Source organism: Podarcis gaigeae (genome assembly GCF_964106915.1).
Source record: "Podarcis gaigeae genome assembly, chromosome: 2".
NCBI lineage: Eukaryota > Metazoa > Chordata > Lepidosauria > Squamata > Lacertidae > Podarcis > Podarcis gaigeae.
In genome coordinates, this window is record NC_139679.1 from 87,440,518 (window position 1) to 87,454,553 (window position 14,036).

Below are 14,036 nucleotides of genomic sequence, written 5' to 3' on the forward strand. Positions count from 1 at the left end.
CTGACCTGAACACAAATGTCCCACAGGCATAGGTAGGTTGGTTTTGGAAACTATAAAGTTATCAGATGTTCCAGATGCATCAGCTCTTGGATAACCTGCAGTTTGGATATGAAAAATTATAAGAGTATGTCAGCATCAAATGGTTTGGCTGTTAGGGCCTTGATCCTAGAGTTGCTTCCAAGCTTGTGAAGCTTCTTGGCTGTGCAAATGGCAACTTTCCTGTTCTTGTACATCATCACAAGCAAAATGAGGAGGAGGGGTGATGGAGTACTAATGGAGTGGAAGGTGAAAAGGGGGCTTAGTTGATGCAATGTGTAGGAGGAGAAAGTTGCGGGAAGTTATCATGGGGGTGGTCTTCATCTGGTAGGCACAAGGTAGGGGGAGGCATGAACCTGGGGTGCGTGAAAATGGTAAAAACAGGTGTAAAGCAGGGTTGCAGTATAAGTGGTTTCCCAAATGGGATTGTGAAGCTGAAAAAAGAGCTTAGCAGATACATAGGGTGGGGAGGGGAAGCTCTAGCAGGCAGCAGAACCGTGGGCACAGCCCCTAATGTTCCTATTGCTATGTTGTGTTATTGTGTCATGGACCCTGATTGGCTCCTCTTAGCTCAGGGAAAGGGAGCTGGGAGAATGACTTCGAAGCAGCACCAGAAAGAAGAAATAGCAGGAAATGAAAAGTGTATATACTGTATATATTTTCAGTGAACATTCTAACCCTTCCCCAACCTCTGTTTCACTCCAAAGAATGTTTTTAGGTTAATACATGCTGCACTGATACCTTTTACGTTCTGTTCTGAACAATTACGTAGCACCACTGGAAATCGCTTCTATCTATCAGTCGACTCAAGCATGCTGCACAAGTCCCACAAGGCTGTACCAATCTAATACAGATAGAAGTTAAGATGTTTTCCTGGGAACGGGGGGGGGGGGGGGGGTTGAACTTATTTCTCTTGAGCTTGCCAGGCCAAAAAGAGAGCGTGTTTCTGGCTCTGCCTGGATCCTTTCTGCCAGTGCTTTTTCCCTAGAAAAATAGGTGCCGGTACTCACCATGAAGCTATTGCAGTAAATGCCACACTTTTTTAAAGCACTGCTTTCTGAACACATGAGGAAATTTTACTTATCTTAATGCCCAGGTTCTGCCTTCCACAGCCCACTTACAGGGTCTCCCTGACCTGAAGCCTCGGGTTTCGGCGGTCGCGCATGCGCAGAAGCACTAAATTGCACTTTGCGCATGCGCAGAAGCACCGAATTCCAACCCGCGCATGTGCAGATGTGCCACTGCGGGTTGTGAACATGCATCCTGGACAGATCACATTCACAAGCCGAGCGTCCACTGTATTACCTCTGATGCTGCTTCACCATGTGTGTTCTGCCTCTAACATGGTTCCTATTGCTGCTTGTAACATCATCTTTTGTGGCACAGTCTCAGAAACAGAAGCATAGTGCTACTAGTTATTTTGCACTCGTGGGTTTTTGTTTTAAAGCCCAAACATCTCCAATCCGGATTAGGACTGCAGATCCAGACTCCTTATGGACAGAACTCCACACATAGAACTTTCATTATGGAGAAAGGGGGGGAGAATATTCACCCATTTCTGCTGCATCCCCCTCCCCCCAAAAAAAAGCCACTTGGGAGTCTCTCAAGAACAGCAAAGGAGGTGGTACAAAGGGTGGCAAAAGGGGGAAGAGAGAAATCTTCCCTTTTCTTCCATTGGGAGCCTGTACTGAATCTCAGTCATTTCCGCAGAAAGGACAATTATGCATCCAACACATAATTTCATGGATGGTTGGAGGTGGATAGATGCCATGTCCTGTGCATTCAACAAGCATTAGAGTCATTATTCATTTTGTTCGTTGCCCTTATCATATCTATAAGGAGCTCAAAGCATCCTACATGGTTCTCCCCTGCCCTTTCATCCTCACAACAACCTGGTGATGTAGGTTAGACTGGGAGATGATGACTGGCTCAAGGTCACACAGTAAACATCATGGCTGGAGTGAGAATTTGAGTCTTGGTCTCACAGGTCCTAATCCAACACTCTAACAGCTCACAACTTGACACATCCCGTCTTGAATTTAATAAGTGAATAAAAATAAACAAATTGAATTTTCATCACAGAAACAGTTTGATGGCTGTTTAGAGAAATCATTCTCTTCATAGCTGCATTCACTCAGTCATGGATGGAGTCAGGTAGCATAGACTTAGGAGTGGGAAACAGGGATAGATGCATGTGACTGGCAGAAGGCACCAATATCCTTGGGCTTAATGCAGTCCACTAGCAGTCCACTAAAGAAAGTGGTGCTGCACACAGATAATCCAAAATAATCTGGCTGGCCCGGGTTATTTATGGAATTCGATAATAATTTCTGAATCTGAAGGACCAGCTAGCCATATGCTTTTCATTGACCTTTGAATCCCATGTTCAAGGCCAGAACTGTGTCCACCAGGTGGCACAGATTTCCATGTAGGCACATGGCTCTGTAAACATAGGGTGCACACTGTGCCCTGTGATTAACCCATCATTGCCTTTCATGTGAAGCCCGGCATTAGTGCCAATAATTTTCTCATGCTGCAGAGATGGGCTTCTCACATCTGGCACGCTTTGCATTCTCTCCCTTGTGCCTGAGCGAGGGGGTGAATGTCAGCGATTGCACCGTTGGTTAGATCTGCACAAACACCGCTAATAACAGGTTTCCTGTTTGGGTAAATGAATAATAGGAATTAGGGGCCATGACACTGACTGCAGCGGCAGACTGTGGGGGTGGGTCTCAACAGCTGGCATCTCATGTGGCGACGACATGCGCCAGCTCCCAGGGAGCCAAGCAATCACCTTGACTCCTTGCCCGCCAATCTCCCCAAAGACTCTTTCACTCTAAAGTTGCCACTCATTCCTTTCATCATCCGCTGCTTGATTTCAAACAGAAGGACTGGAGCGTGGAATACAAGATGTAGCTTATCAAAGCATCTCTGAGTCTTGCTTCCTTTCATTTGGACTCCTTTTGTTACTGGATATATTTCTTCATCCCAAGGGGAACTTGTGCTTGCGATAACTTAGAGGAAACATGGAGCTGTGCAGTTTTTATGACGTGATCGCTATCGTGTCTCACAAATTAAAAGCAGGCTCTGATGAGGTCAGTGCCTGGGCACAAGTCCCTCCACCCCCCAGCAGAACAATTGCTGCCAGATCATGTCTGCTGCAGCACTTGGTGTATTAATATTTGTGACCACTATTGCTTATATGATTCTTTGCATTTTTGGAAGAGATGCTAGTTATTAACATCAAAAGAAATCCAGAGCAGCTGGGGAATCCCAGCCAGGTGGGTGGGGTATAAATAAATTATCATCATCATCATCATCATCATCATTAGCCAGTTCTTGCTTGTACCTAAAGTGCTTTGTCATTCTTTAAAAGATGTACAGTGCAATTCCACATACAGTGGTACCTCAGGTTAAGTACTTAATTCGTTCCGGAGGTCTGTTCTTAACCTGAAACTGTTCTTAACCTGAAGCACCACTTTAGCTAATGGGGCCTCCCACTGCTGCCGCACAATTTCTGTTCTCATCCTGAAGCAAAGTTCTTAACCTGAAGCATTATTTCTGGGTTAGCGGAGTCTGTAGCCTGAAGCGTATGTAACCTGAAGCGTATGTTACCCGAGGTACCACTGTATGTTTATTCAGAAGTAAAACCCAATGAATTCCATGCAACCTACTCCATAGCAAGCAGGATTGCAGCCTCAGTCTCAAACCAGAAACAAGCCAAGTGAAACAGATTTCTCTTAGATAGCATATCAGATGAAATAGGCCAAGAAAGTGACCCATCTCATACTGTTTCCACCAGTGGCCAATTCAAAATAAGTTAGAGGAAGTATGTGCCACCATAGGGCAGAGATAGACATTGTTCTCTAGTTTCTGATGACTGATTTATGCTTTTGAAATGAGGGGATTATGTTTGCATCATTTTATAAATACTGGGGGCTGCAATCTTTAATCAGCTTAAATGGCAGATTAGTCAGCTAGCGCTGTAGTTGGAAAGGGCAGATTTTAATTGTCAGGGTTACAAATTAATGACGCCCTTGTTCATCATTTGAGGCTATCTTGGTTCTGGTATGCTATTGTAACAGCGAAGGGGAAAGTTATTAAAGCTGGCCTTTACTTCTAACAATGAGTGATAGTTTTTGTTTATTAAACTGTAAATGATCTCAAACTTCATTCAAGATCTCAAAAGGCATCTGTTTGTGGGGTTTGGTAATGAGCAAATTCATTTACATCCAATCAATTAATTGATTGGGCAATCAGTTAAAAGGCAGGTGATTAATCGACCAAAATGCTTTAATCCATTGACAGCCTTCATTCATAGCCACTCATCTCCTATTTTAGCCTTTCGTGACCCTGGCTATATTTCTATCTCTGAACAATATTCTTGATGAAATGTCTGGTTGTTAATTTCACACGATGCCTTGTAATTTTAGGAGGAGATGAATTGTGCCTGCTGCTTTGTGCAAGTTTCCTCACAAATGCAAGTCCCTGCCCTGAAGGGAATTACAACCCCTACTTCAAGACAAGCGATACAATAAAGCACTGCGGAAAGGGGTGCAGGGGTGAAATATTTATTTGGTGTGGAATATAGGAAGCTGCCTTAGCAACTGAATTGATCCATCTAGCTGACCTTTTTATTCATATTTATTCTTTTTTTTCAGTCTTGCTGTATGGCTTTGGAAACTCAGGTAATCAATGCATAGCTGAGACAGGTTTCTTTATGCAGAAGTATGTGGGTGTCTTTGCTGGGCTTTCCCTTAACTCTCACCAGCCCTTGTGTTTCAGGAGCTTCCCAAAACTCAGGCTCCTGTACCAACCTTTCTCTCAGTAAGAGACTTGTTGTTGGCATCTGTCTGTCTCGAGAGACAATGGAGTGCGCCTCTGGGGGTAAAGTAAACCTCTGTGTTAGCAGCACTGAAAGGAGCTTCCTGAGACACAACCCTGGGCAGTGCTTATGGAGGTCCTGGGCTGCCCTAACAACGACAACAAGACTTCTCCTCTTGGCCTCAACGATGTGGTCCAAAGGAAAGCAGAGCAACATGTTTGGCACCAGCTTGGCTGCAGAAATTGCCGGAAGGAGATGTGAAGGCACCATCCAACCATCTTAAGGAATCCCCTCTGAATATGTGTAGGGTTTACTCCTTAGTCTTTTCTTTTGAAGATAGCCTGCAAGGCAGCGGAGGTTTAGGATCAGAGTTACCTTCTCCTAGATGGAGATCTTCCCAGGTTGACGAACCCCATCTGCCCCTCCCCTCCACAGCACATGCACAAACCACCTTCTTGACCATTGGACCCACTACTGGTCTCTTCTGCTCAACCTGCTGTCTTCACATGCAATTCCAATCCACTAATTCCAAAGTCCTGATTCACTGAGGACTTGAGACCCATTGGGCTTGAGACATCTCCTGGTTTAACCAGCCATGAAGCCATTCCCAGGGTGTGACCACTATCACATGCTGACAGCTTCTAGGAGCCACAGGTGAGAGCTGGGTGCAGGGTGGGGACCAAAAGTGGACAAACTACCCCAGAAGGAACACAACATGTCCCCCCACCAGAGGCACCACCCCTCTTCAAACACAGCATACACTCATTCAATAGGAGAAGGGTAGCTTTAAACTGTTGTACAAAAACCTCAAATAAGCTGTATGGGTGAAGTGTTGAAGAAAGCAAGACTAAGGAGAAAACTTGTGGGGAAGTTCCAGGGCAGCATAGAGAAATTTGCATCACTATTGCCCATGGTCTCCCTTTATAGTCTCTAAATAAGCAAAGAGCCATAAGTAAGACCTGTCCCCTTCTCTCCTCCCGGGACTTCCAGTCAGATTGATGGCTGTGTTTAGTCCACTGTTTCTTCCCCCTGCTCAGTAACTCTCAGGTTTTTTTTTTTTTAAGTCAAAGTTGTTAGTAAACCCATAAATATCTCCCATCACCAGAAGCCACTTTGCTTTGCCTTGGCCTACGAAAGTTGCTGTGGCCCATGTCTCCTCACGCAATGCAACACTTTTATTGGTCCTGAGGGATGGGCAGGCAATTCAGCCACCGTAAATTCCTGTCACGTCAAGCTAACGTCTTCACATCATTCAAACGCAAAGTCTACTTACTCCAAAGAAATATGGGAGGTGAAATGACTCCGCAGGTACCCGAACGGGAAGACTTGCTGAATAATTAGGTACACTTCTTAAAGCGGGGGGTGGGGGTGGGGGGAAGCAGAGAGACCTGTCAGTCTTTGAGCAAGGAAACACAGTGAGATTTGTGAACACAAAAACAATTGCACCTCAGAGGCCACTCAGGTTCTTCAAACGGAAAGCCTTATGTGTGAACTTCTTTTAGAAAGTGCAACTAGCATCAGTGTGCTCGGTGGAGCACTAGTGAGGCCCATTACATAATTTAACATGACAAAAGTCATAAAGAATGAAGAGGGTGGGATGCAGAATATAGGGGATATGTGCTAAGGACAGAGAGCTGTGATTGGCTGCCCTCAAGGTGATGGTCCTGAGGTGATGGTCAAAATGGCACCCCAACCTCATTCAACATTTTGTGCAATGCTCTCTCCTAGGAGGCTCGCCTGACACCTTCATTGTGTATCTTTAGGCACCCAGTGAAAATTTTTCTCTAAAATCAGGTCTTTGTTTGATTAAACATTCTATGGCCTTTTAAATGTGTTTGTAGAAGGGGAGTTATTGGTTTGTTTTTGTTTTTTGATGATGTCTTTTGCCTTCCCATTTTGTATTTTTATGTGGTGAACCGCCCTGTGATCTTTGGTTGAAGCGTGGTATGCACTGGTTGAGCAACATTAGTGGAAGACAGGGGATGGTTATCTTTCACTAAACCACAACAATGAATAGTCCTCTAAACAAGGACCAGAGGGTGGAGTTAGCAGCCTTAGGGAAAACTCCTTGTAGGAAAGGTGGGGTATTGATTTAATAAATGAATGAATGATTTCTTTAGTAAAAAAAAAAAAAATACTGTCAAATAATTCACATAAATTTCACAGAGGTCAATGAGAGGATGAATGAGTGAAAGCAGCTGACAGTAAACAACTTTGGTGCCTGCATTTACAGACTTTGGCCTAGTGAACACATTCAGAGGCCGATGATGCAACTGGGGAGCTGCAGAATGTATTTAACTTGAATTTCAGCTGGGCAATATGAGCTGGTCAAATTCATTTTAAGGATCAAATAACTGCAAACTTTGGTGCCATCACTGGTCCCAGGGAACATGAAACTCACCGCAACTGATTAATGCAAGTTTACATCTGGGATTGCAACTTTGCCTTAAGATGGGGTGATAATGTTATGGCTTGGGGATTCTACCTTATTAAAAGTCCTGCATTTTCCAGTGTTTCTATATTATGATTTTCTGAGGATGAGATGATTTCATATCCTATGCCTATGTAGCTCCCCACCCCACCCCACCCCACCAACAAAATAAAATTAATGAGTCATTGAGTAGAGTTGCCAACTTCTTATTGACGGTCTCATGGACCTTTAACATTGTATGTTGAGCAGAAATGCTATGATGTTGAAAACCTCACCTGCTGAATTTCTTCCTGTTAGGCAGCTGTTAAAGGCACTGGGACCTTGCCGGATAAAAGGAAATGATGACAGTGACTGCTCCCCACATCAAATGGGGGAGCCTTTTGCGTGATTGTGCGCAGCCCCAAGGATCCCAGTGTGACTCCTGGTAGTTCAGGCTGGCTTCATCCTCCCCAGGCTGGATACCTGGAGGTCTCTGCCTACCTCAGCCAATTGTCCAATCCCACCTGAGAAGACAAGCGTTGCCAGGGGATTGGCCAGGTAAGGGGAGGGACCGTCCTGCCCAGACAACAGAAGTTGAATCTTACCTGCGAAGCAGCAGTCGGCTCCAGAGCTTCTTCCTCCCTTAGTTAAGTCTTCTTTTGCAGGTTAACTTCTTCTTCACAGGTACGCAGGTGCTGCTACATCAGGGTCGCTGTTACATCAGGGCCAGAAAGGAATTTTCCTGCATTGGCAGGTTTTGCCTTTTCTGTAGCAAGAAGTCACAACTTTGGTGGTTTCAGGCCTTGGGCGGAATCCTTTGGTCTATCTTCCTAAATGGGGGGGGGGGGCACGTGAAGCAGTGACCCATGCCCCCCTTGTGGCGGTGATCCCAGAGTTCCCTATTAAAGGCGTCTTGAGGGGAGGCATTGGTCATATGCCGAGAGCTTGTCATTGCTCTCCTCTCCAACAGTGAGAAAACGGGGGGTGGGCTCTCTGCTTGAACATATGTTCTCCAGAGCCAGCCCAACCTCCACACATTCTGGATAACCCTGAAGTCTCCCAGATCCCTGGCTGGGGACTGGGAAGGATAAACGCCCAATGCCTGAGCCAAGGTCTCCCTAAATCTGAAACTTAATAAAGTTGTGGCCAATTTTAATCCCATAGCACATTGTCTTGAGTCATTATTCCGCTCGGGGGTCACCTGGGGTTGGGGGGACTCCGCCTGTCCACGCAATTGTATTTCTGAGCTGCTTCGTAAGACTCTGTCTTGCCTCCAGATATGGTTTCACTCACCACAAGGACTTGCTTTGGAATAGGATTGCCAACTTCCCAACAGGCTCCTGTAGATGTGCCTTTAACAGCTGGCACTTGACTTGCAGGAATAAACAATGCAATCTCATGATGTAGAGATGGCTGTTGTGATCACTAGCTAATTGCTACCAACCAAGCTGCTGTTAAGCACATAGCTGCATAGGGCTGTTGGGAAGTTGGCAAACCTGCTTCGGGACTGTTGCTAGAAGCAAAACGGAATGTAAAGTCTGCACAAACAAGCCACAACGGCCTACATTCTTGTACCATGCTCTGCCTCTCTGCCCTTCCCAGTCATGGTTCACCTCTCTGCTCCTTTCATGCCACACAAAAATGGCACTTGCAATAATAACATGCTTGATTTCTTCCGAAGTACCGAGACGTGGCGATTCACATGGGAGAGCTGAGTGAGTTGCTTGCCTCACTACTGACATCTGTCCAAGAGGGGAAATTAGAGTTCAAATAAAAAATGAGCTCGTTAGAAAAGGGGCAGGAACGAGCGCTTTTAGGCAAACTCCAGAATGCTAGAGGGCGGGCCTTGGGGTTTCTTCATGGATGGAAACTGGAATTTGGGTGCACCGAGAGTGTGACCCAGAACTACTCATTTGTATAAAAGGGTAGAAAGGCCTCTGAGGTTGGGCTCACAATATATGTGCAGCTTATGCGTGGAGAGTTAATTTATTTCCCTCTTGGACTTCCTGACTGCAGTTAAAAGAGTTCATATAGCCATAAAGCCAAATGATGGCATAGTAACCTTTGACGCTTTGCAACCAAAGGCAAGCAGTGAATATCTCTCACGAGAACTGGGAGAAAACGTGTTTCACAAATAAAATATACTATGTATTCATTTTCTCCCTCCGTTGGTGTGAACAGGTCATTGCTTTCTGACTGCTTCCTAGAGTTCTGCTTCTTCTTTCTCCAGTAAATGCAACTTCTCTGACACATTGTGACTCCTTCCAAGCCAAAACAAGAGCAGAAAGCAGATCACAAAACTAGGAAAGATGCCCATAACATCTTGCTTGAAGTAACATCTTGCCCAATGAAGAGTTCTGAAGAATTTGGAAGCCCACTCACTGTGTTTGTGACATTTTGAATGGACCTAATACAGTTACTGCCCAATGGTGGATTTTTCCTTATGGACCAACACAATTACCTTTGCTCACTTCTGATCCCATAAATGTTGACCTTTCAGACAACATGTGCATTGTTAAAGTTCTAAATTTAATATACATAAAATGCTGTGTTTGAATGAATTGTATTTGGAATGCTGTAAAGAGAAGTTTGGGTTAAGCTAGACTACAGGTTCCACTAAGGGTAAAAGTGGAAGGTTGATGCTTTTCCATTTCCAATGTGGTAAACTACCCGATCACTTTACCCAGAAACCCAAGTTGCTGCTCTCATAGCAGGAGAGGAAATTTGAGAAGTCAGAGATAGCTAGTAGCAGAAGCAGCAAAAAAGCTCTGCCATGATGAACAAGCTTAGGATCTCAACCCGGGATCAAATAACATTTACTGAAGTGCATAAAGGACTGACCAACTTTTCTTGAGTGCAATGTGTTATTTTGTATTGTGTTCCTTTCAAAACTTATTGTAACTAGTTTTAAGACTTTTCCGCAGTAAACTTTGAAGTCCTTCTTGAGCTGGAAAGCTCATTTATTTCTACACAAGGTCCAGGTCAAGGATTCTGCTGAACAACTCTTTAACATGTGTTTGGTAAATTGCCTTTACCAGTACAGTATTACTGTACTGATGCATAGGTCAAAGGCACAAAGAAAATAATAGTTTAATGCATTTTCATTCAACATAGGACTCTGCCACTATGGATTCTGTCTCAGTCCCTTCTCTAATGGGAACATGATGATAGATGTGTTAAAGACATAGTGAGGTCCCTTGGATCCTGAGACACTTCCTAAATAGGTGTAAATTCTGAGCTTGTCTTGGATGTGGTCTCCTTCAAGTGCAGGTGGTGACCATTTTGTTCACATCTGACTGATGTATGACTGCAATGAGCACATCTTTTTTGACCCCAGAAGGTGGTGGTGCTGTGGCAGAACAGGCTTCCATGAGACTGATGACATCCACAATGACCTGGAATGCAAGCTAGAGGAAATGGGCAGTTGCCTGTACTTTATAGCAATGTGATAAGATTAAATGGCTATACGCAATAACACTTGATAGGTAATTTACAAATACAGTGGATGCTCAGGTTGTGAACGTGATCCATGCGGGATGCACGTTTACAACCCGCAGCGGCACGTCTGTGCACGCACGGGTTGCGTTTCGGCACTTATGTGCAAAGCGTGATTTAGTGCTTCTGCACATGCGCAACTGGCGAAACCCCGAAGTAACCAGTTCTGGTACATCCGGGTTTTGGTGGTCCGTAACCCGAAAAAACGCAACTTGAAGCATCTGCAACCCGAGGTATGACTGTAGAAATATTTTATTAACTAGAGAGCAGATTCAATCACAGAATGGTACACTTTCACTCTGTCATAGGAAATGGACCACGAAATGTACCAGTTTGGTTTAACATGGTTTGCCATGCCCGACCTAAGACGCCTACACACTGAAAGCAGGAACACATACAGTATTACTGCCCCAATAGCATCATGAGCACACAAAGGCTAGCTCCATTGATAAAGCACGAGATGCTTAATCACAGGGATGTGGGATTCAGCCCCACATTGGGTGACAGATTCCTGCATTGCAGCAAGTTGGACTTACTTAGATGATCCTCATGGCTCCTTCCAACTCTGCAATTCCATTCCATTCCTAATCATGGTGTGAATGTGCAATAAAAAGGAAGTCTGGAGCCTCCACACATTGCAAAAAATAGGGATGTTTCCAGAAAAGGTAGCCTTCAGCCCCATACTCAACCCTGCCCCCTTGTAGATTGCAGTACAGCATACACAATGCATTTGTGTGTTTTCTCCAGCTCCATGAGAAGGCTATGTCTGGTAGGGATGGGCAAAGACAGTGTAATGATGCAGGTGATAGGGTCATTTATTGGCTGAGCCAATAATTTAACCTAGATGACCTAAGTCCAATATCCCTCCTCTCCTCTGTTTCTGTCTGCATTCTTCATCTGCAGAGTATGCTTCCTTTTCTATTCCGGACATTAAAGGAAGGTGTCACTTTGCGGGATTTAATGGTCTTTAATTATTGCATTGCTGTGAACAGTTCATCTTCTCCAGTGAGTTATTTTTACCCAACCTCATCACCATTATGCTGAAGTTAGGCATGAAATATTTTTCTTCTCTCTGCACGCCCGTGGGAATTTTGCAGCAGTTTTTCATGATGCATTGCTGAACCATAAGCAGGGTTGTCCTTGGCTGGTTGTCAGCTGCAGCCTAAGACCCATCCCGGTGATGATTATGCGACGGCAGAGTCCCCGATCTCACCCCTTCCCACCCTGTGTAGCCCAAGCACAACAACCCCTTGACACGCTTTGTGATGCTCGCTTTGACCTGTGTCATCCTTGCTTCACATCAGCGCAGGATCCAGTCGCCGCAACCATTAAAGAGCTGTAAAGAAATCCATGCACCGCAAACAGACAAACTTGTTGTCCATCTGAAAAAATCCTTCAGGGTCAGGGTAAAACAATCAATATCAGTAAGATATCTACAATAGTGACTGCTGCCCATTGGGAATGGGAGGGTTGAAGACAGACAGCCCAACAGTAAGTAGAGCTGGAACCCACGAGAGACAGAGCCAACTAATTCGAGTTTTGTCCTTATCTGCTTCCGTGCTGAGCTCTACAAGAGTAACAAGGAGACTAGAGAAAGGGAAGTTGACAGCCAGTACAGGCAGGTGGGAGTTGGCTGATGGCAAATGGAAGATGCTGGGCTTTGCCTTAATGGACTAGCCTCCACTGGATATTTATGATTTTGGCATGACATTTACCTTGTCTTGCTTCTCCCCAATTTCTTTTCTCTACAGAAGAAATCAAACAATGGGAAAAGTGAAAATTTTGCAGGCCTTAGAAAAATGGAGTTTGGCCCCATGTCTTTTAGTCTGCCATCATTCCCACCCCTTTACTTTTTTTTTTTTAATATACTGAAATGATAAAGGAAATCACAGTAGATTATCTCCTTTCTGTCACCTTCCACTGCTAATGCTTCTGCTCACAGAGGCAGCAATGTATGCTCAAGTTCAAGTGCAACTTTCATTCATGTATGTGGATCTGTCTTTTGTGTGGAGCTGATGTATGGAAACATTTTACTATGTGCTCAGCAGGTGGCAGCAAGGAAATTAGGCTTCTGTTGGTTTTGTTTTGAAACCTTGTGCAGCAAGAATGATCCTATGTAGCCGAACTATAACATAATGCCATTAGACAAATCTCTAGTGTAACAGTACTTGGAATACTGTGCCCTGTTCTGGTTGCCTTGCCTCAGGAAGGAGCTGGAAAAGGTTCTGAAAAGGAAAAGCAGAATAAGGGGTTGGAACAACTTCCCTGTAAGGAAATCTATAAATAATTGGGTTTTTTAGTTTAGAAAGGAGGTGAGTAAGGAGGGGACATAACAGAGATGTGTAAAAATAGGCATGGTGTGGACAGAGGCAGGTTTTTCTTCCTCTCTCATAATGCTAGATTTCATTTTTAAAAAATATATATAGCATATTTTTTGCTCTGTAAGACTCACTTTTCCCCTCCTAAAAAGTAAGGGGAAATGTGTGTGCGTCTTATGGAGTGAATGCAGGCTGCGCAGCTATCCCAGAAGCCAGTACAACAAGAGGGATTACTTCTTTCACTGCGCAGCGATCCCTCTTGCTGTTCTGGCTTCTGAGAGTCAGAATATTTTTTTTCTTGTTTTCCTCCTCCAAAAACTAGGTGCGTCTTGTGGTCTGGTGCGTCTTATGGAGCGAAAAATACGGTAATTTTTATTTCATTTTCTGTTTTACAATTTAAAATACTCATTTAAACATCCTTAAAATATCAATGACTTGCCTTCTTCTCTTTCCATGATTCATTTTGCATACCATAAATCCCTGCATATTTTACAAAAACTAAACCATTCAGTATTCCATTATTGCACCCATCAAAACTTATTTACACTGTTGAATTTCTTTTAATTCTGCCATCGTTTTCAGGTGTACACAATTCCCCCCCTCATATATTCAGTAAACGTTTTCCAATCTTCTATCAACGTATGTTCTTCTTGTTCTCTTATTCTGTATGTTAAGTCTGCAAGCTGTGCATATTCTGCCAGCTTAAGTTGCCATTCTTCTTTAGTTGGGACCTTGCTCGTTTTCCATTTTTTTTAGAGCCATCTAAATGAAGCTGGATGATGGAAGAGTCAGGATAGACCAAAGAAATGACTTTTTTCCCCCACACAGTGCATTACTGTTCCACGGGGTTTGCTCCCACAAGATGTAGTGATCATCAACTTGGATGACCACAAAGAGGATTTGACAAATCCATGGAGGATAAAGCTATCAATGACCTCTAGCCATAAAGGCT